At 41.8% G+C, this 20,241-nt stretch overlaps 1 protein-coding gene across 13 annotated transcripts in view; it reads left to right on the top strand.

The window, feature by feature from the left end:
• PTPRM (protein tyrosine phosphatase, receptor type M) overlaps positions 1-20,241 on the top strand; it is a 742,666-nt gene that overhangs the window by 554,435 nt on the left and 167,990 nt on the right. The gene's annotated exons all lie outside the window — the stretch shown is intronic.

Genomic DNA, 20,241 nt, shown 5'->3' with positions numbered 1-20,241 from the left:
CCACACCCCTCAGATGCCTGCTTCCTCATAGTCTCTGTTGAACAGAAAACTGACCACTTGGACGGGCCAAAATACAGATGGCGTCTTAAAATGCCAGACTGCAGAATCAAGCCCAAATAAATCATTAAGATGATGTATTTTACTGGGCTGGCTGGACTGACTTATCCAAATTGACCAACTTTATTGGGTTGTGGATGGATGACAGCAAAAGAGCATCCGAGGACAGATGTGCACCAGAACCTACCTGGAGGTATAGGATGCTGGCCCCACCTCCTTCAAAGACCTGGTGCATCAATGGAAGGAGATCGGGTCAGCCTGCCCAGGTCCAGCCATCCCATCCTCTCCCACCCCAGCTGCATACACTCCAGATTTATTTTTCTTTCTTGACCACCCCTGCAGCATATAGAGTTTCTGGGCCAAGGATCAGATCCAAACTGCAATTTCGGCCCACACCACAGCTGTCATAATGGTGGAGCCTTAACCCAGTGTGCTGGGCCAGGGATCAAACCTGTGCCCCACTGCTCCAGAGACGCCACAGATCCCTTTGTATGACAGTGGAAACTCCGACTGGTGATTTTTTTTCTATATAATCATCATCATCATCTCATTTTCCCAGACCTCCCATGCGCTGCCTAGTGGTCACATATACAAATCTGTTTTATATTAAATAGATGTTTTTTGAAGTGATGTTCCAAACAAGAGATGTGTTGCCTCTCTTATATTTATCATATTCTGTTTATTCTGTGTTTAAGTTGGGCCCAAGGAGAACTGAAGAGCCTAAATTCCCTAATGAAGCACCTCTACATCTTTGCACACTTTTTAGCTTATATAACAGAAATTTGTCTCTGCAAAAACCCAAAACACAGAGTTGTGTTTAGAGTAACCCTGCGCTTTAAGATGTTTATGTATGATTTAATTTATAATTTTTCCACTCCTTTTTTTTTTTTTTTAGGGCCACACCCACGGCATTTGGAAGTTCCTGGGCTATGGGTCGCATTGGAGCTATAGCTGCCGGCCTATACCACAGTCAGGCAACACCAGATCCAAGGATCCAAGGCATGTCTGCGACCTACACCACAGCTCACAGCAATGCTGGATCCAAGCCACGTCTGTGACCTACACCACAGCTCATGGCAACACTAGATCCTCAACCTGCTGAGCGAGGCCAGGGATCGAACCCGCATCCTCATGGATACTAGTTGGGTTCATTACCACTGAGCCACAACAGGAACTCCTTCCACTCCTCTTAGGCTTTGGGAAGTGATGAGAAACTGGCAGCCTTCTCAGTGAGCCCCAGTAGAGCGTGCGCTGCTGGTAATTCATGTCACCTTTACCTCAGAACAGCTTCGTGTTTCTTCAGAGACCACAACCATCCTCCTATTTTATGTATTTTTCTGCTTGACGCTGTCTCAGCTGTCCTGTTCTTCCCCTTCTCCAAGGCAAGCGCCTCACCTCACTGAAGCGTCATCACGTCCTCTGTGCCTGAGACACCTCCTGTCTGGGCTGCGCCCCTTTCCCACGTTCACATCCCTGCAGCCTCCTCTTCCTGGTGAAGGACCCGCTCAGCCTGGCTCTGACAGCCCACAGCTGTGATTACTTTACCATTCATCACCTTAAAAGTGCATTTGCACTTTAATTTGCAAATATAAAATGTATATATATATTTGTTTACAGTGAATTAAACTGAATGTGTATCCATGTAATTACTGTCAGTTCAGGTGATTCTGGGGAAATGCAGCAAGGGGCTCCCATCTGATGCAACTGTTGGGTGCACTCCTAGTAAACACCAGCCTGAGGTTTTGAAGGATGTGACTGGTGTGGCATATATTAACATTCATAGAGTTCCTTCACTCCTTAAAATAACTGGAACTCAGAGAAGCATGGTACAAACCACTATGGAGTGAGTTCTTCCTTGTATGTCATATTAGGAAAACAAAAAACAAAAACACATAGGCTCCAGGAAGGACTTTTTTTTTTGCTTTGTCATGGCAAGTGAAAGTTCCCAGGCCAGGGATCGAACCACAGCAGTGACCATGCTGGATCCTTAACCCACTGGGTCAGAAGGGAACTCCAGGAAGTTTTTATCAAACAACTGGTTTATATGCTTCAAAAAGGCCAAGGTCATGAAAGGAAAAAATTCAGAGACTGTTCTAGATTCAGGAGGCTAAGGAAACATGACAGGCAAATGCAGTGCAGGGTCCTTGATTGATTCTCAAGCACATAAATAAATAAATGTCATTATTGGGACAATTTGAAAGTCTTGACTATGCATCTTTATTAGACAATCTGTTTGTATCTTTTGAGAGACTTCTTGAGGAGTAATAAATGCTGTAGTTAGGTCGAATTCCTCCTTAGGTGATACATACTGAGTATTGGGGTAAATCGTCATAACTTAAACCAACATTCAAGTGATTCAGCAAAGTAAGTGTACACATTACGTGCATGGATAGAGAGGTGTTCGTAGTTGGTGTGTGGACCACAAACACGGAGACCTTGCAAAGATGCCGTATTTCTTCTAAAGAAGGGAAGGTTGGTTTTCTAAGTTAGCTTTCCTATGGATAAAGAGATTTTTCTTATACACTATGGGGAAAATCAAAGGGGCTAAGCAGTCTGGAGCTGTGCTCATCCTGACCGTATTCTCCCGGGCTTGCCCCTTCCTTACCTGCCAAATTCAGCAGCATCGCAAGCCACCTGTGGCAAGAGCTTTGCTTTATGGGTGTATTGCAGTGTGTGGGAAGGTAAATTGTGTCTTACTTTGAAATGAAGTTGCCTTTTCTTTCCAAATCCCTCCAGCTGTTCAGTGAAATAGTCCAGTAGGTTTTTTTTTAATTGATATATAAGTTAGTTTTGAAAGCACAATACCATCTTAGAAAATACAAGGAAGAAAAAAAGAAAGGAAACCCAGTGAAGCTTCTGCCTGATGTCAGGTACAGCTTTGGGAAGGAACGGAGGAGAACAGTCACAACCTGTGGCCCCTCCGCATACGGTGGCATTAACAAACAGGGTGGCAGGGGTACCTGGCTTCACTTATAAACTGTCCAATAGTGGAGTTCCCTGGTGGTCTAACAAATTAAGGACCTGGTGTTGTCACTGCAGTGGCTTGGGTCAGTGCTATGGCCTGGTTCTGTCCCTGACCTGGGAACTTCTGCATACTGTGAGCGCAGCCAAGAAAAAAAAGAAAATTGCCCAAAGCGATGTTTGGACTTGATACAGAAAAGTGACTGGATTGAGAGTATTCTTCATAAGTAATTCCTCTCTGGTAACTAAAAAAAAAAAAAATTCAAAGCTAATACTTCCTATCATAAAACCAGAAAATTTGAGAATTTATATCCTCTTATTTTCTGTCCAGTGTATGAGGTTTTCTGATTCTTCTGGTCAGAACGTGGTGGAAAGAATTTGGGTTATCAGCATGGGCCATTTTCCATTTCCTATGAGTTTGCAGACGTAAAATGATAACTTTACTGTTGAAGTTGCTGTTAAGTGCTTAGGTTTTGTGTGTGTGTGTGTTTTTATAGAGTTGTCCTTGCATTGTTATCATCCAAACTCTTGTGTGGCTAAATAATTTCAGTTTATCTGATTTGCTTGACAATTAGAGAGCCATTTTAGCCTTGGGAAGAAAATAGGCTCCTCATAAAAAAAAATAAGAATGTGATCTAAAGTTCAAAACGAAGTATTAAGCTATTTTGTTAGCAGAAAGCTTTCAGAACTATGCACTTCATATGCAAAGGAACCATGATTTCTCACTGCTATAAATTCTGTTTCTGTCCATAAAAAGAGACTATCTCAAGTTTAAACATTCAGTACCAAAAAAACCATTCCATTAGGCCACCTTAGGGAGAGGGCTCCAAAGTAACATTCCTATTATTTCTGTCTGCATGTATGCCCTGAGATTATGTTTCTGTGATTTCATTTGTAGACATGTTTACCAAACCTGCTTATGGTTTCCATTACCAAGAATAAACTACACTAGGATCGTGGCATGTGCTTTATTCTTTATTATATATTTAAATAATTTTTATTGAAGTATAGTTGATTTACAGTGTGGTGCCAATTTCTGCTGTATATTATATGTTTAACTGGTTATTTGCTTTATCATTCCTTTTTTTTTTTTTTTTTTTTTTTTGGTCTTTTGGTCTTTTTATAAGCCCGCACCCACAGCATATGGAGGTTCCCAGGCTAGGGGTCGAATCATAGCTGTAGCTGCTGGCCTACGCCAGAGCCACAGCAACACGGGATCCAAGCCACATCTGCAACCTTACACCACAGCTCAGGACAAGGCTGGATCCTTAACCCACTGAGCGAGGCCAGGAATGGAACCCGCGACCTCATACTAGTCGGGTTCATTAACTGCTGAGCCACGATGGGAACTCCTGCTTTATAATTCTTAATATTTTGGCATTTTAGAAGATACACAGCAATACGCTATATTGCTCTTATCCATATACAGACACTCCCTGACTTAGCACATCTTGACTTACAGTTTTTCGACTTTACGATGGTGTGAAAGCAGTCAGTAGAAGATGTATTAGAATTGTGAATTTTGTTCTTTTCTTGGTTTGGGGACATGTGACACGATCATTCCTCGTGATGCTGGGCAGTGGCCACTAGAGCTCTAAGTCAGTCACACGATCCTGCCGGTAAATAAGATACACTTGGAACTGGTCTGTACCCAGACAACCTTTCTTTTTTTCACTTTCAGTCCAGAGTTCAATAAATTACTCGAGAAAATCACAGCTTTTTATAAAATAGGCTCTGTGTTAGATGATTCGGCCCACCTGCAGGCTAACATAAGTGTTCTCAGAATGTTTAAGGTAGGCTGGGCTGAGCTATGGTGTAGGTTAGGTGTGTTAATGCATCTTCGACTTACAATATTTTCAACCTCTGATGGGTTTATCAGAAAGTAACCCCATCATAAGTCAGAATGATCTATAGCGTTCTATTTGGAATGATATGTTCTGCTTGAGTTATAAAAATAATTTGACACATCCACTCTGTTCAGTGGATATCATGTCTGCCAAAAATATTTCCATTTGCACACGGCTAGCTTTCATTACCAACTTGCTCATCTCAGGACATAATGTCAGCTTATACTGTGTAATATGAAATAATCTCATCTAGATGCCTAATGAATTTCCATTATCTAAGAGTTATTTATATATGAACATTTTCCTTCTTTGGGAAAATGTATTTCAGGGAGAGGAAAGTTGTAAATGTTTTTAAAATCAGTGTTGTTGGGGGGTTTGCGTTATGGCATGTGTGGAGTGTCCGGTAATTAGAATCATTATTGTTTAGTGGCAAACATGCTCATCCTGTGAAATGTGAGAAATGGCTTTTGCCTCACAAATCTCATAAGACATTATGCATCTTGAAAGGTAATTAATCAAATGAGGCAGGATGAGGTCAGGATAATAACTGCTTTGGAGCCCAGCGACAAGTGACAGTGTCATGGACCAAAAGATGAGGTGCCTCAAGGAACCCAGCCTTGAAGGATGGGAGAGAATGAGGTGTTGGGGTGTGGGGGGAGTAGGAAGCAATGCAGGCTAGGAGGACAGTGGGGAGGCTTCAGAAGACTTTGGTCAGGGCTGAATGTTTCATAACAGATGGCTGATACTCTTAATCTAATCCATCCCTGAAGGATGCAGGGGAGATTTTAATAGAAAAAAGGGGGAAAATATATAACCTGCTAGTCTATAAAAGGGGGAAATGCAAATGATTAGTACCTGCATTAAAAACTGTTCAACTTGAATTGTAAGCGATGAAATGTACATGTAGATGGTAAAAAATGCTCTTTTTTTTCACATCAAATTGGCAACTACTTTTGAAATCCAGAAGGATATAGTGAGAAGGACCTCCTCACGCATTTCCTGATAAGAGTAGAAATTGGTGCAAATTTTTTAAAAGCCGTTTATAGTTTGTAACATTGTTATTTAAAATAAGCATGCCAATTAATCCAGTACCACTGAGAATTTTTTCTAAGGCAATTGTCAGGTTTAAAGATCAGGATAATCAGCACAGTATCATCTATGACAGTGAGAAATGTGGATGCTCCAATAGTCATAATTAAGTAAATGTCATTTTAATTAAATATTGCTTAGTCATTAAAAACCTCTGTTTTCTAAAAAAAAAAAATGACATTTAGAGATCATATAAATAAATGGTACAGAAAAATCCAAAATGTATTTAAAATTAATATGTATAAAAAAAAGACTGAGAGTTCCCATTGTGGCTCAGCGGTAACAAAACCAACTAGTATCCATGAGGATGCAGGTTCAATCCCTGGCCTCACTCAGTGGGTTAAGCATCCAGCATTGCCGTGAGCTGCAGTGTAGGTCACAGACATGGCTCGAATCCGGCGTTTCTGTGGCTGTTGTGTAAGCCAGCAGCTACAGCTGTGATTCGACCCCTATCCTGGGAACCTCCATATGCCGCGAGTGTGGCCCTAAAAAGACCGCCCCCCCCCAAAAAAAAAAGACTGGATTAAAGAATCCTGAACTGTTAGCAGTTATTATTCTGAGTGGTAAAATTACAACTGGTCATATTTTCTTTAACCTTTTATTTTCTAGATTTTGCTCAATGAAAAGGAATTATTCTTAGGAAAAAATATACTAAACTTTCACTTATCTTAACAATTTATTAAAACAGGACAAGTAAGATAGGATAAAGTCTCAAAGATCTGCACCTCAGATCTGCTGTGGCCATGGCTATGGTGTAGGTTGGCAGCTGCAACTCTGATGCAGCCCCCAGCCTGGAACTTCCATATGCCACAGGTGCGGTCTTTAAAAAAAGAAAAAGAAAAGAAAAAAGCAAAAAGCTGGACTCCTTGTCAGTGTTCTTTGGATTCTTCTCAAATAATGGAGTCCAAGAATTCAGTTACTTGTTACCCCAGGTCATGCTTTTTGACTGGGTTAAGCTTTGAAATTGTGATCAGTCATACCACACTACAAGTTCAGGCCCAGAAAACGGTGGAGACAAAGAATTCCCCGAGCCACAGGGATTCTCCTACTTTTGAAATACCAGGCCCCTCCCCTATCCAGAGAGGGTGGGGGTGTGGCAGTGGGGGCACAGGAGTCAGGATCCTATGAGTTCCGACTTCCAGGAAGGGCAGACAGAAGCTCTTAGTAATGCAGAAAGTAAGTCTTGCTCTGGTCCCTGGATGAAATTCTGGCTCCTGGGTTCCTGTAAGAAAGGATCTAATGAAGGTCTGCTTCTGTTTGTTGGTGCCTTCGTCATGACCCAGAGACAGTGATAATCAGCAGTAACGTTAGGTAGGAGTTTCTGAACCACAGCTCTGAAAGCCTGAGTGATCGTCATTTCCAGTTTCATTTTAAATTGTCGTTAAGAGATTTGGCTATGCTCCATGGTGGCAAAGAAAATGCGATTATGTTGCAGATAGTTTTGTGGTTTTTTCCCACAGTCTGTGTTTATCGATTGATGAATTTGCTTCTTATCTCCAGTGACTCTATCTCTTCGAACTTTACTTGAATTGGGTTTCAATACTTGGTTGGTATTTTGCATGTGAAATTCAGAACATCCATGTTAATGATTTAAATACATTTTTCTGTAGGACCAAGCTTGGTTTTCTGTGTCTCGCACCATTTTGAACATCTCCTTAACCCCAGTGGATAGATTGAAATTTGAAAGTTGCCTTCCCTATCTCCAGAACTGGGTTTCTGAAAAATCATGCATTAGGAAAATTCATGGTTGAGGAACAGGATGGGAAGCAGTGGGAAGAAGTGACCGGCAACATCACTAAAAGAATTCTGTCCCCGTTCTCTAATATAGTAATAACGAGACACCATATAATGGGTCATCACCTGCATAATCATATTTTGAAATAGTAGAAACCAATATTTTGCAGTAATTGTCATTTACCATCTCTTCCTTGATAGAAACTTTTCAAGATCTGTCATTCCCAAAATTTGGGGAAGATACTTACAGAAGCATTTTCCCTTAATCCAGGAAATACGCATATTAAGAGCCATTGTCCCATGTTTCTGGCTGTATAGACAGTTGTTCAAAGCCTTTCTGTTTAAGGCCCAATGATTCTCCTTATTTGAATTCTTTCCTCAAGTCCTACCTTGTGCTCTTTACTTAGTTCCTGGGATTCAGGGTCCCTTGGCTGCTTTGAGTGCAGAAGGCTGGGAATGACCTTTATGTGACCTACACAGAGTATTTCATATAACATCTCCCTTCTCCCAAGAACCACCGTTACTTAGCATTGGTTAAAGCATATCCAGAGTTCCTCCTCACGGGAACATGGCTGTCTATGGCCCTGCTTGCTGCCTCATTTTTTCTTCATGTTGACTGGCTTTATTGCAAAAATGCCTGTTTCTGCTCCATCTTTAACTTTACCATGGTATTCCATTTCTGACCCCAGATCTCTCTTTTTACTGATTCCCAATAGGATTGTCCGGCCATTCATATCCTCTATATCTGAAATTCTCCCAGGGACGTCAAATTTTTGGAGATGTAAATTTGTGCACACAGCAATTTTCCATAAATAGAATTTGTGGTTGAAAAGAGATCATAGGAGTTCCTGTCGTGCCGAGGCTCAGCGGTAATGAACTCAACCAGTAACCAAGAGGATGCGGGTTCGATCCCTGGCCCCGCTCCGTGGGTTAAGGAACCAACATTGCCCTGAGCTGTGGTATAGGTTGCAAATGTGGCTTGGAGCCCATGTTTCTGTGGCTGTGGTGTAGGCCGGCAGCCATAGCTCCAATTCGACCCTGAGTCTGGGAGCTTCCATATACCACGGGTGCTGCCCTAGAAAGACAAAAGAAAAGAGATCATACTATCTGACTTAGCTAATTTCAATAAATAAATAACACATTATTTCTAGAACCACAGTCATATCTATACTGAACAGTAATCGGAGTTCAGACATGTAAAACCTATTATTAATACTCCTAATATTTCATAAGGTAGAGAAAACACATTCTGCTGATGTCCTTTTTTCTTTTTCTCTGATTCAGTGTAGCATGTTGATAATACACTTGTTTTATTTTGTTTTTCAATCACTTTTCTTACTTAGTTTGTCTTCAGTCACCGCCACTGAGAGGAGGACCCTGTGTTTTGTTTTCTGAAAGGCCAGATCTGTCATTTGGTTACTCTTTTCCAAAATGTTATTTTTAAAATGTCAGGTATGTTTTGATTTAATTTTTTGCCCAGCTGGTTTACAAACCTTCTCTGAATCATATAACAACATATTGTTTCCACGGGCATGCCTAAGCATTTTGAGGGAAATTGCAGGTATTTTGTGAAAGTGGCTGCTCCTTTTTACAAAAAACTGGCAAAGATTTTCATTTCAAGTACTTTAAACCAATATTCTGTTGCTCCCATCAGGAGTTATCCAGGAAGTCCTCCCAGCAGCTCAGATGGGGTGCTCGAAAGACCAGCCAATGCCTCTCTCAAAAGTGGGTTGGAGGGCTCGTGCGTATCTCCTGGCTGTGCTTCCTTCTGGAACCACCCTCGCTGCTTATGGACAGAGCTTTGTGTAGAACCTTTGACTCTTGGGCCATTTGGAAACCTCTGCCTTGGCAACAATATCTATCTCTTTCATTTAATACAGTGCCAGGGTTAATAATATTTACACAGACTTTTCTCCGTGTTGTGAGATGTTAGTATAAGTTGGGACATGCTGGTTTGTCTTTTTTGAAAGTAGATCAGTTTATCTTTGGTTTAGCCTGAAATTGCAGCAGAGAATATGTTTCCTCCTGGGATCTGAATGTAAAAGAACGGCAGCAGATTGAAGCTGGCAGTGACTAATGAGGTGTCTGCCGAAGTCGGCAAGTTTGTGGGTTTCTGCAGATCGGATGGGGAGGAAGAGTGGAGTAGCCAGGGCCTCTTTGAGGTCAAGGTATTGCTTCCTTTCCCCCCTGAGCCCGGCCAGCTCTAAGGGAGGGGGGCCTAAATAGTCCTCCTGTGTTCTTTCTAAAGACATCAAATTCATGGTGTACAAATCTGTTACATTACTGATAATTCCCAGCTAGCTTCCGTGTTTAATGAGCCATTTCAGCTGCCTGAAGGTATTCTACATACAATAATTTTAATCAGTCACATAAAATTTATGAAGCTGAGATTCCAGTGAAAATTAGCATGAATTAGAACAGAGTTTCTCTGAGGACTCCATCAGCCGCTGACCACCTCGTTCCACCGTTAGTGTTCTGGAAAGGACTCTGGGCCAGTGACGAACGCCAATAGTGACCATCATGCTCCTTATAGAGTCTCAGTTTGCAGGGCTGTGACTTGGTTTGTAGTTTTGTTTTGCCTGTTGTATCTGCATATATTCCTATCTACCCCTATTGACTTAAACATATGCATAACTTCAACGTTGAGAGTTAAGTTTTATTTGTGGCAAAATAAAAGCTATAGCCTGGGAGGCAGCATTTCAGATAGTTCTGAAATACCCTCCACAGAGGCAGGGGGGAAGGTCAGTATATATGTGATTTGGGTGAAGGGGGAGGTACATGCAACCAAGCACACATTTTGCAGAGGGTCACCGCCAGTCACGTGAAGGTTAATGCTGGTCACAAGAAGCCGACATCACCATAAAGGATTTTAATGTTTTTCTGTATATAAGGAGATGCAAGAATTGGGCTCGTAAAATCTCCTGAAAATATCTAACTATCTGAAGACCTGTTCTACCAGTTTTCCCAGAGCGCAGTGCCTCACTCCTGATCTCCACCCTGAGCTCCTCTCATGGGGTGTAAGTGAGGGTCAGTAGATGCAGTGGCTCACGATTCAGTCCCTGTAGAAGCAGATGGCAAGAGCCAAACTCCAGGTCACACCCCTTACATAGACACACCTTCATGTTAGAAAATACCAGGTTCCTTTCTCTCTTTTTTTTGTCTTTTTGCCATTTCTTGGGCTGCTCCCATGCCACATGGAGGTTCCCAGGCTAGGGGTCCAATCGGAGCTGCAGCCACCAGCCTACGCCAGAGCCACAGCAACGTGGGATCCGAGCCAAGTCTGCAACCTACACCACAGCTCACAGCAACGCCGGATCCTTAACCCACTGAGCAAGGCCAGGGATCGAACCCGCAACCTCGTGGTTCCTAGTCAGAATTGTTAACCACTGAGCCACCACGGGAACTCCTAGGTTCCTTTCTTTATTTCTCTCTTGAAATGTTTTCTTTTTACAGCGATTTCGTTAAGCATTAGAATGGTTTCGGGAGCACATACATTGCATTGATGAGAGAGACCACACGCATGGTCTTTGCTCGGTGCACTTAGAACTATGTTCTGAAAAAAATCACTGCGCCCCCTCCCCTCCGCTCATCTCTCACAGCCTGTGCCCACGCGGAGAGCAGCAAGATTTGTGTTTTCCAGCTCATTAAACTGACAGCAGAAATTAGTTTGTGGTATTAAAAACTAAAAAGTTAAATTACAGCTACACGTGTCCTTTACGCAATGGGCCGTGCGGAAGATGTTTGATTTTAATGTTTGCTATAATGGAGAATTTAAATTACAATGTTTGTCAAATCTCTAATCTTTGTTACAGAGCGGAATATTAATTACGCTTTTAACTACGAGAGGTAAATAAATCGGGCATCCGCCATGGGCTCAGGGGTAAATTGCAGATTGCCCACAATGTGAGGGAACGCACTAAATGTCAGTTTTGTCAAACAAATTTAGAGGAACAGTTAAACCATTAGCTTCCTGTTGTTCAGGGCCTTTCTCGCAGCGTTTAGAGCTGCAGGAACCCCTTACCCAGGACAACTGAGGGGGTTGGGTTGAATCCTCGAGATGAATGAGGCCCCAGCACCACGGCCCGCACTCAATTAGCTGATAACTGTCTATTAGCTTCTGTAGGTGGTTTTGAATAAACAGCCGATTCACTGTCGCCCTTTGGGGGGACTGAGCCCTGAGCCAGGGCACAGGGGCAGGGCGGTGCTCAACGGGAAGGAAATTTCCAGGCTCTCATTTTTCTCTGCCTCCTACTTTCTCCGTTTTGCCTGGGGAAGCGGCTGCAGCGGTTATCAGAGTTTTCTGCGGGCGTAGAGGGTGGTGCTCGAGCTGCCCGGCTCCAGCTCTCTGGGTAGATCTTGCCGAGAGCCCTGAGGTAATGCTCTCCACAGAGGAAGCAGGCAGGATCCAGGTTGCTGGGAGCCTATCCTGGGGAAATAGCACTGATTCTTAGTTCTTAGGACTCGGCAAGAGGAGAAATCTCTATCTGAGATAAAGCTAGGATTTCTTCTAGATGCTGGTATGGACTGCATGCTGAATAGGGAGTCTACCTGCAGCGTCGAGGGCGTGCGAGGTCAGCCTTGCCTCCAGGGAGGGTGTCATGCCTCAACTCAGTGTTCTGGGGGAGGGGTGATTATTGTTTTTCTTTGTTTTTATTGAAGTATAGTTGATTTTCAATGTTCCATTAGTTTAAGGTGTACAGCACAGTGATTCAGTTACACACACACACACATATATATAATGTATATTCTTTTTCAGATTCTTTTCCCTTATAAGTTATTAAAAATACTGCGTAGGGTTCCCTGTGCTATACGATAGGTCCTTGATGGTGATTTGTTTTCTCTCTCATCTCATGCTCACCTTGTGCTACATTGAGGAGCGTTACACGGTGCAGTTGGTAGATTAATATTAAGAAGAACTGCACATTTTGATATGAAACTTTTCAAGAAACAATGTGAATGAAAAGGAAAGAAGGAGATCAAAGATGGGGGAGGGAGTGAAAAACAAGACCAAGAAACATGTGGAAACGGAGAGTGATGACTTTGCCTGTATTCTCATTTAATCCTCATGACCACCCTACAGAGTAGACGATGTGCTTTCCCCATTTGGGGAAACCAAGACTTCAGAAAGTTGCTGTGTCTTTCATACAGGAAGCCCAAAATGGCAAGATCTGTGTGGGGCAGGGGGCAGGTGTCTTTTCTGGTTGCCGCTATTATTCAGTGAAATAAGAGTGATTCGTCTGACAGAGGAGAGGGAAGTGCTAATGGAGGTATGAAGAGAAAAGAGAAAAATGGAAGATTCTTTTCCCTAAAATGCAACCCCTATTATATTATTTCCTGCTCAGTATTATGTCCCAGCTTCTCAGCTTCACCTCCAAAGCCATCCACAGAATGACTCCAGACCTTCACTGTAGGCAGCTCAAACCCTGTTTTGCTAAAAATTGGTCGACTAATTATAAACTCCAAAATGCCTAACCATACGATAGTAATTTTAAGAATTAATGATTGTATTCTGTCAGAATGGAATGGTAAGCGAGCTTCAAGTCAGTGGCCTAGAGTTGCTGGATAGCAATTCAGCTCATCTTTCCAATGGACATTTTAGTAGATAGCTTTCACCTCTAGCCCTCGTAACGTAAGTCTCAAATATTACAGAGATTCTTCACGTAATGCTTGTAGTTCTTTATGTCATTAGTGGAATGAAACGCTGGACATACCCCTTGTGACTTAGGGAGCAGACCCTTCACAGTAGAATGTTCCCTTGCACAGTCACCAAAGCAACCCAAAGCCACAGGACTGAAAAAGAAAGGCACATGTGATTGAGGGTGATTTGAGCTATTTTTGCTGTTTCCCCCACCCCTCAGGAGTCTTAACTGTCCACACCTTTCAAGAAAATACCTCACATGATATGAATTATGAACTAAATCAACTAGCATGTAAGTCTGCTGTCCTGCCATTTAATGGGGAGGGGGTAGGTGTTTTATAAATGAAGCAACGCCATCAGTCTCTTCTGTATGTATAGTCATATGAAAGAGGAGCTCTCAAATACCTCCTACCTACGTCTGCCCCCCTTGACTCTTTGACGTGAGGGAAGCACACCATAGCGTGGCACAGATAGGTCTTTGCATTGCAGTTGGTCGGGGGTGGGAAGGGGGTGGCCGTCTCTCTCTTTGCCTCAGAAATCCAGAGAAAATGAGGTACCTGCTGGCTCCATTTCCCCTGAAAGCTGCCAGCACTGGTCACCAGACAACTCCCAGATAAGCAGATGGCTTCTTTAATGATTAAACCCAGTTTTTCTAAAATGCTAATTAGTTGGAGAAGGACAATTTGAAAGTCTGTCATACTTCGAGGGAAATGTCTTTCATGTCTGTGTGGTTTGCTCCTACGAATCACACAGCATCACCTGAGCTGGCTCAGTTTCTCTCTATTTAAATCGTGTGACTCTTCCGATCACAGGAAAAGGGGAAAGACTGTTAATGGGGGAAAGAACCCCCTTTCAGGATGAATGGCTCAATTAAAAGGAAAGCTATTTTCACCACATTGTAAATCAATACAATTAGAAAATAAATTTAAAAGTTCATAAAATTAATTAATTAATTAAAAGGGAAACTATTTTTCTTTTTCCAGGAATCAGGCTCATTGTTACTTTTGAACTCTGCATTTAAAACAGTCACTTCAGCAACTTCACAGGGCAGGTGCATCTCAATTCATTTTTGTATAAGTTCCCATTGAAACATGGAAAAACCCAGTTAGTTGTCCTTATGAAGTTAGTTCTGACCCTGAGTTTGTCAAACTAGAGGTCTTGGTCAGAATGTATGGGAAGAAATGAATTAAAGGAGCAGAGACCTGGCTTTTGTTCTGGTCACCTAACCTTCCACATGTGCATCTTCATTCATAACATGGGCTCACGTGTCCTGCTTGCTCTCATCTATGTGTTGAATGAGCCATTCATCCTGCAGAGTGTCCCATGTTCTAGTATGGCTGTTGCATCCTTTATAAGTCACTTAACATGCCCTTTCATCACCTGCGTTTCCTGTGATCTGGGTGGGATCTGCAGGGTAAATCGAGTCCAGGCTTCTTATTTCCGTTGAGAACTGTTGGAGGTAATGCTTTGTGCTTCCCATCCTGCTGCTTCAGGAAGCACATTAATGCTCAGATTGATTAGAAGGTGGCAGTTTTGTCAACCTGATCCATCCATTATAAAGTTCCACCTCAGTCTTTCACTTAATGGCTTTTTAAGCTACTGATGATGATTGCCTAGATCTATTATTTTATTAGGGGTTTCAAAATGGTGACATCCTAATTCTATCACTCCATCTGTATTTATTAAGTGCTATCTCAGTTCAAACGGTTACCCCAAAATAAAGTTCCTGTAGGAGACTTGAGATAAGTGTTTGGTTCGTTCCCTTTATTTTTCAGTTTCAGAATGAACTGGTGCCATAATGACTTTATACAGAAGCTAGTAGTACCATTATGGACTCAGGGATTTTTCATGTTTAATGTGTATGTACTTGTGTAATGTATTTACTTTACAGTAACCAGTGTTGACCTGTTCAGAGCATCTCTTTGGCCAATAGGAGCTCCTTCAGGTTGTCTCTTGGGTTCTTTTGACAAGACTCCAGAAATCTTGGGAAGCTTCCTCAGATGTTCTCAGCTCATCATGTTCATTGTCTGCCCTGAGACTGGAATCAGCCATTTTTCCAAGAAACCCCAGGGTTTTTTTCGTAGGCAGTGGTGCTTAGAGAATACAGCCTGGCTGCAAGGGTGCTCATTGAACCTGGTTGTTTCTAGAGCTACATCAACTGTTTCACCACCATCTCAAACCTGTTGTCTGCTTATCTTTCTGAGTACCTGACCAGCCAGCATCTAACTCATCCCCTTTGTCTCTGTCACTAGGAAGAGAAAAACCATTGTCTGTAATAAAATATACAAGAATATGTCTGTAACCTAAGGGTAGAAAATGCCCTAAAACCATCACGGACATAACCATAAACTTCTATATACCAAAAGACGCCATAAACAAAACTTTAAAACAAAGTATATATTAAAAGAAAATATTCTTTATATATCTATATCTATATGCCAAAGTAATAGTGGCCTAACTATAAAAAATATCTACACATGCAACCGTATGTTCATTGCAGCACTATTCACAATAGCCAAGACATGGGAACAAGCTAAATGTCCATCAACAGATGAATGGATTAAGTAGATGTGGTATATATACACAGTGGAATACTACTCAGTGATAAAAAAGAAAAATGCCATTTGCAGCAACATGGATGGAACTAGAGACTCTCATACCGAGTAAAATAAGTTAGAAAGAGAAAGACAAATACCATGTGATACCACATATCTGAAATCTAATATATGGAACAAATGAACCTTTCTACAAAAAAAGAAAATCATGGACTTGGAGAACAGACTTGTGGTTGCCAAAGAGGAGCAGGAGGGAATGGGATGGACTGAGAATCTGGGGTTAATGGATTCAAGCTATTGCCTTTGGAATGGATAAGCAATGAGGTCCTGCTGTTTAGTACTGGGAACTATTTCTACTCACTTATGATGGAGCATTATGTGAGAAAAAGAATTTATATATGTATGTGTGACTGGGTCACCTTGCTGTACAGTAGAAAATTGGCAGAACACTGTAAACCAGCTATAATGGAAAAAATAAAGACCATTTAAAAAAATATCTGGACATCAATAAGAAAAGATAAACCCAAGTAGAAAAATGGATATAAAATACATAGGCAACTTATAGAACACCAATATATGGCTAGGTAACATTTGAAAATATATTCAGCTTCACACATAATCAGGTATGTGCAAATTAACACACTATGAGATGGCATTGTTTTACCCATAATATTGGCAAACATTTTTAACTGATATCAAGAATTGGTGATTATTTGGGAAAACACAGCTTGTTAAATAGGATAATTTAGTACAACTTTGGTATTACTTTTGAGATTTCATTTTAATTTTGAAAAAAAAAACTTCCTCTATTTCCCATCATCTCCTGCATATACACACATGCATAATAAATAAATACCATATAAAGGCCAGATTATTTGCTTTTCACATTTCTAGTAATAAGCAAGGACCTTTCACTACCAGTGTACCAGAGTACTAAAATAAATCCATAGTTTTATTTTATCTGTGCAAAAGAGAAACTTACAAATTCAGAATCAGAGACAAAAGTTTTAAGTGCAACTTGTATATGTTTCCATGGGGGAAAAATGGTTTTTTTGGCAATTAAATGACCATAGTTCAGAATAGATTAATAAGAAAATATAGCCCTGGTTTGGAAGAGTGACTGGTGTTTTAGGAAGACCAAATGGCTAATGACCTTAGGAACGCTTGTAAGTGATGAAATATTGCAATTCTGGACACTGATTCAGTGCAGTTAGTTATATTGGTTTCCTTTTGCTGCTATGACAAATTGCTACAAGCTTGATGGCTAAGACACCACTTAAGTTATTAATTTGCAGTCCTGTAAGTTAGAGGTCCGACACAGATCAAGGTCTTAGCATAACCGCATTCCCTTCTGGAGACTGTCCCTTTGCCTTTTCCAGCTTCTGGAGACCATTCCCACTACTTGGCCTGTGGCCCCTTCATCTTCAAAGCCAGCAAGAGGGGGTTGAGTCCTTCTCACACCATGTCTCTCTGACCTGCTATTCTGCCTCCTAAGATGTCCTGTGGTGACATGGGGCCAACAGGATAATATTGCTGCTGGTTAATTTATTCAGGAGAAAATACAATTAAAGAAACGGGTTGTACTTTCTCCTGAAGAAATTGATCAACAGCTGTATTTGGAACTTGGAATAGAATGATTTTGTTTAACAGTTTCATCTCATGTGTTTCGGAGCTTCTTGGGTACTTCGTTCTGCATGTCCACAGGGTCACCTGGATTTTAAAACAATGCCCCTGCTTAATTCGGTTACAGAACACACAGTTTTCTTGTTTACTGGACTCCGATTTCCCTACATGCTAACACCAGCGCTTGCTCTGTTTTTCTTTGTGAGCTTCACAAATTTCATCAAGAGGAAACTAGAAGTACTAGTCCAATATGACATGCATTAAAAATTCCTCTTTCTCACTTGTATTTATAGTCTGATAGAGGATCAACAGTGTACCAATTTAGTCTTGGGGCAGAGTGACATTTTTGAAACCGTTAAATTTCAAGATAATGTGCACACACGGAATTCAGCCACATAAGCCGACTATGATCGGGGACCTGCCAGCTCTAATGTCACTTTATTCCCATTTTGCTCTGCTGTGGATCCTATTTTCTGTGCCATCGCTGGTTCCTGTCCCCCTGGATTCATATTGCCCTGATGTGAGAAATAAAACTAAGCAAAATACTACTAAGGATGACAGATACTGCAGCTATTATTTTTACTGCCGACTTTTTTTAATGTTTCACAATCTTGGGCTGATGGGGAAATGACTCTGGGCACTCACGTGAGCTGTGAGTTAACTCCCGAGTGGAAGATGTGTGTGTCAGAAGGCTCCTCTGTCTGCAGGTGAATCTTGGGTAGCAGAGTGTGATTGTATTTTCTGGTCTTCGCTGCAGCCTGTTTGGGGAGGAGGCCAGCCTAAACCTTCATCAGTTACAAAACAGGAGCTCTTACCACCCCACCCCACTCCCAGGCCAGACATACAATGGGGGGGGTGTCAGAATTGGGCTCACAAGGGATTTCTCTTCCGTAGGAAAGATACCCCAGGGAAGTGGGGAAGATCCCTGAGCAGAGAGGAAACATGAGGGAGAGAGATAATTAAGTGCATTTCGGGAATGAACCAGTGGCCTTTTCTCCAAGGCTGTTCAATGAATAATGTTAAATTCAAGTAACAACCCCCCCCCTAAAAAAAGTTGTAGGGTTTTTTTTTTAATTCCTCTTCATCACTTAGAAAAATTCAAAAAAAATCTACATCTCTGTCCTCTTTTCAGCTGCCAGAGTCCTTTTCATTCTTTCCACAAACTGAAAAGCTGTACGTGATGGGATTTAACCATGAGAAGTGTGTCATCTCCAAGTACTGGCCCTGGAGCCCTCAGTCATTAGAGACATCGCAGGCGCACTGTCTCTCTCTCTCTGTCTTTGTCTCTGTCTCTGGCTCGCTCTCTCTCTCTCTCTCTTTCTCTCTCTCTCTCTCTCTCTCTCTCTCACACACACACACACACACACGCTCACACATACACAATTGTGTTCATCCTATATTTTGAATAATCAGGAAATAAGGTATTATGATTAACCAAATAATTGGAATAATGGGAACAAATAGAAATGCTTGCTGAGTGCCTACCACAGGCCACCACAGCTAGGACAGGGTGTACAATAAACCGAAAAGCCAAGAGCCTCACCCCCATGCAGCTGACACTGCCATTTGCTGAGTCACCTAAGATACCTGTTAGCTGAGAATAACCCATATCCAGATAATGCTGTCCAATCAGATGTTCCCTTGAAATTCAAGGGTGAGGAAAGCTGCATCAGTCCAACACTCTGCTGTTAAAAACAACAGGTTCTCGTCTTAATTCTGTTAATCGAAAAATAAAACATAGGATATTGACATTATATTGTTCCCGTGTGTTAATTTAGCTTATGGGTCCCGGAATCTTCTTCCCAATCCCTGGATTCATTGTGAGTCCTGATAATGGCTCAGCCTCAGAGTTATGCAAAAGGTATGCATCATGATTTCAAAGTGATTCTAGATTGTCATACATGCAGTTTCAACTTGCTTTAAAAGAAAGTCAGCCTCTTCCAAATATTCCTCTTCGGCTTCTAAGTCTGAGAAAGACTGTTTTCACTAAATTTGTATCTTGTGACTCTGTTCCTTGAGCCTCTTCAACATGAAATGCCTGTGGTCATACGTGTGCACCTGTGTGCAAACACAGATCCTGGACACCTGCTTGCCTGGGAGGCCCCTGGGGTTCTTGGCCACTTGCCTGGTGTGTGTTCCTTCCAGACACCTGCCTGGTCAGTGGAGCCACGAGGTCCCAAGTAAGGTGTAGCCTTAAAGGATCTGTTGCTGCAATCAGCCCCCACTTCTCAGACTCTAAAACCATGATGCATCAGTTTCCCCAAGATTGGGATAATAGTGGTAATTGCCTCACTGGGCTGTGGTGAGAATTAAGAGTTAGTGAATGTCTCCACTCTGGGAGTTCCGTTGTGGTTCAGTGGCTAACGAATCCAACTAAGAACGCTGAGGTTGCAGGTTCGATCCCTGGCCTCGCTCAGTGGGTTAAGGATCCTGCTTTGCTGTGCCGGCGGCTACAGCTCCGATTGGTCCCCTAGCCTGGAAACCCCCATATGCTGCAGGTGTGGCCCTAGAAAAAGACAAAAAAAAGAGTGAATGTCATTGTGCCTGGTTATCCCAAGTCCTACGTAAGTTTTTGTAATTATTATTCTCATTGTTTTTCTGTTAGCTATCGTCATGCTAGTTCTTTTGTGTTGAAAATATTTTAAATGTCAGACCATTTTTTTTCCTTTTCCTCATCATCTTACCTTTAATCAACTTTATTTTTAGAGCAGTTTTAGGTTTACAACAAAATCAAGCA

This window comes from Sus scrofa, chromosome 6 (genome assembly GCF_000003025.6).
Source record: "Sus scrofa isolate TJ Tabasco breed Duroc chromosome 6, Sscrofa11.1, whole genome shotgun sequence".
Lineage (NCBI taxonomy): Eukaryota > Metazoa > Chordata > Mammalia > Artiodactyla > Suidae > Sus > Sus scrofa.
Note: the sequence above shows the minus strand (reverse complement) of the source record. Positions and strands in the feature narration are given on the sequence as shown.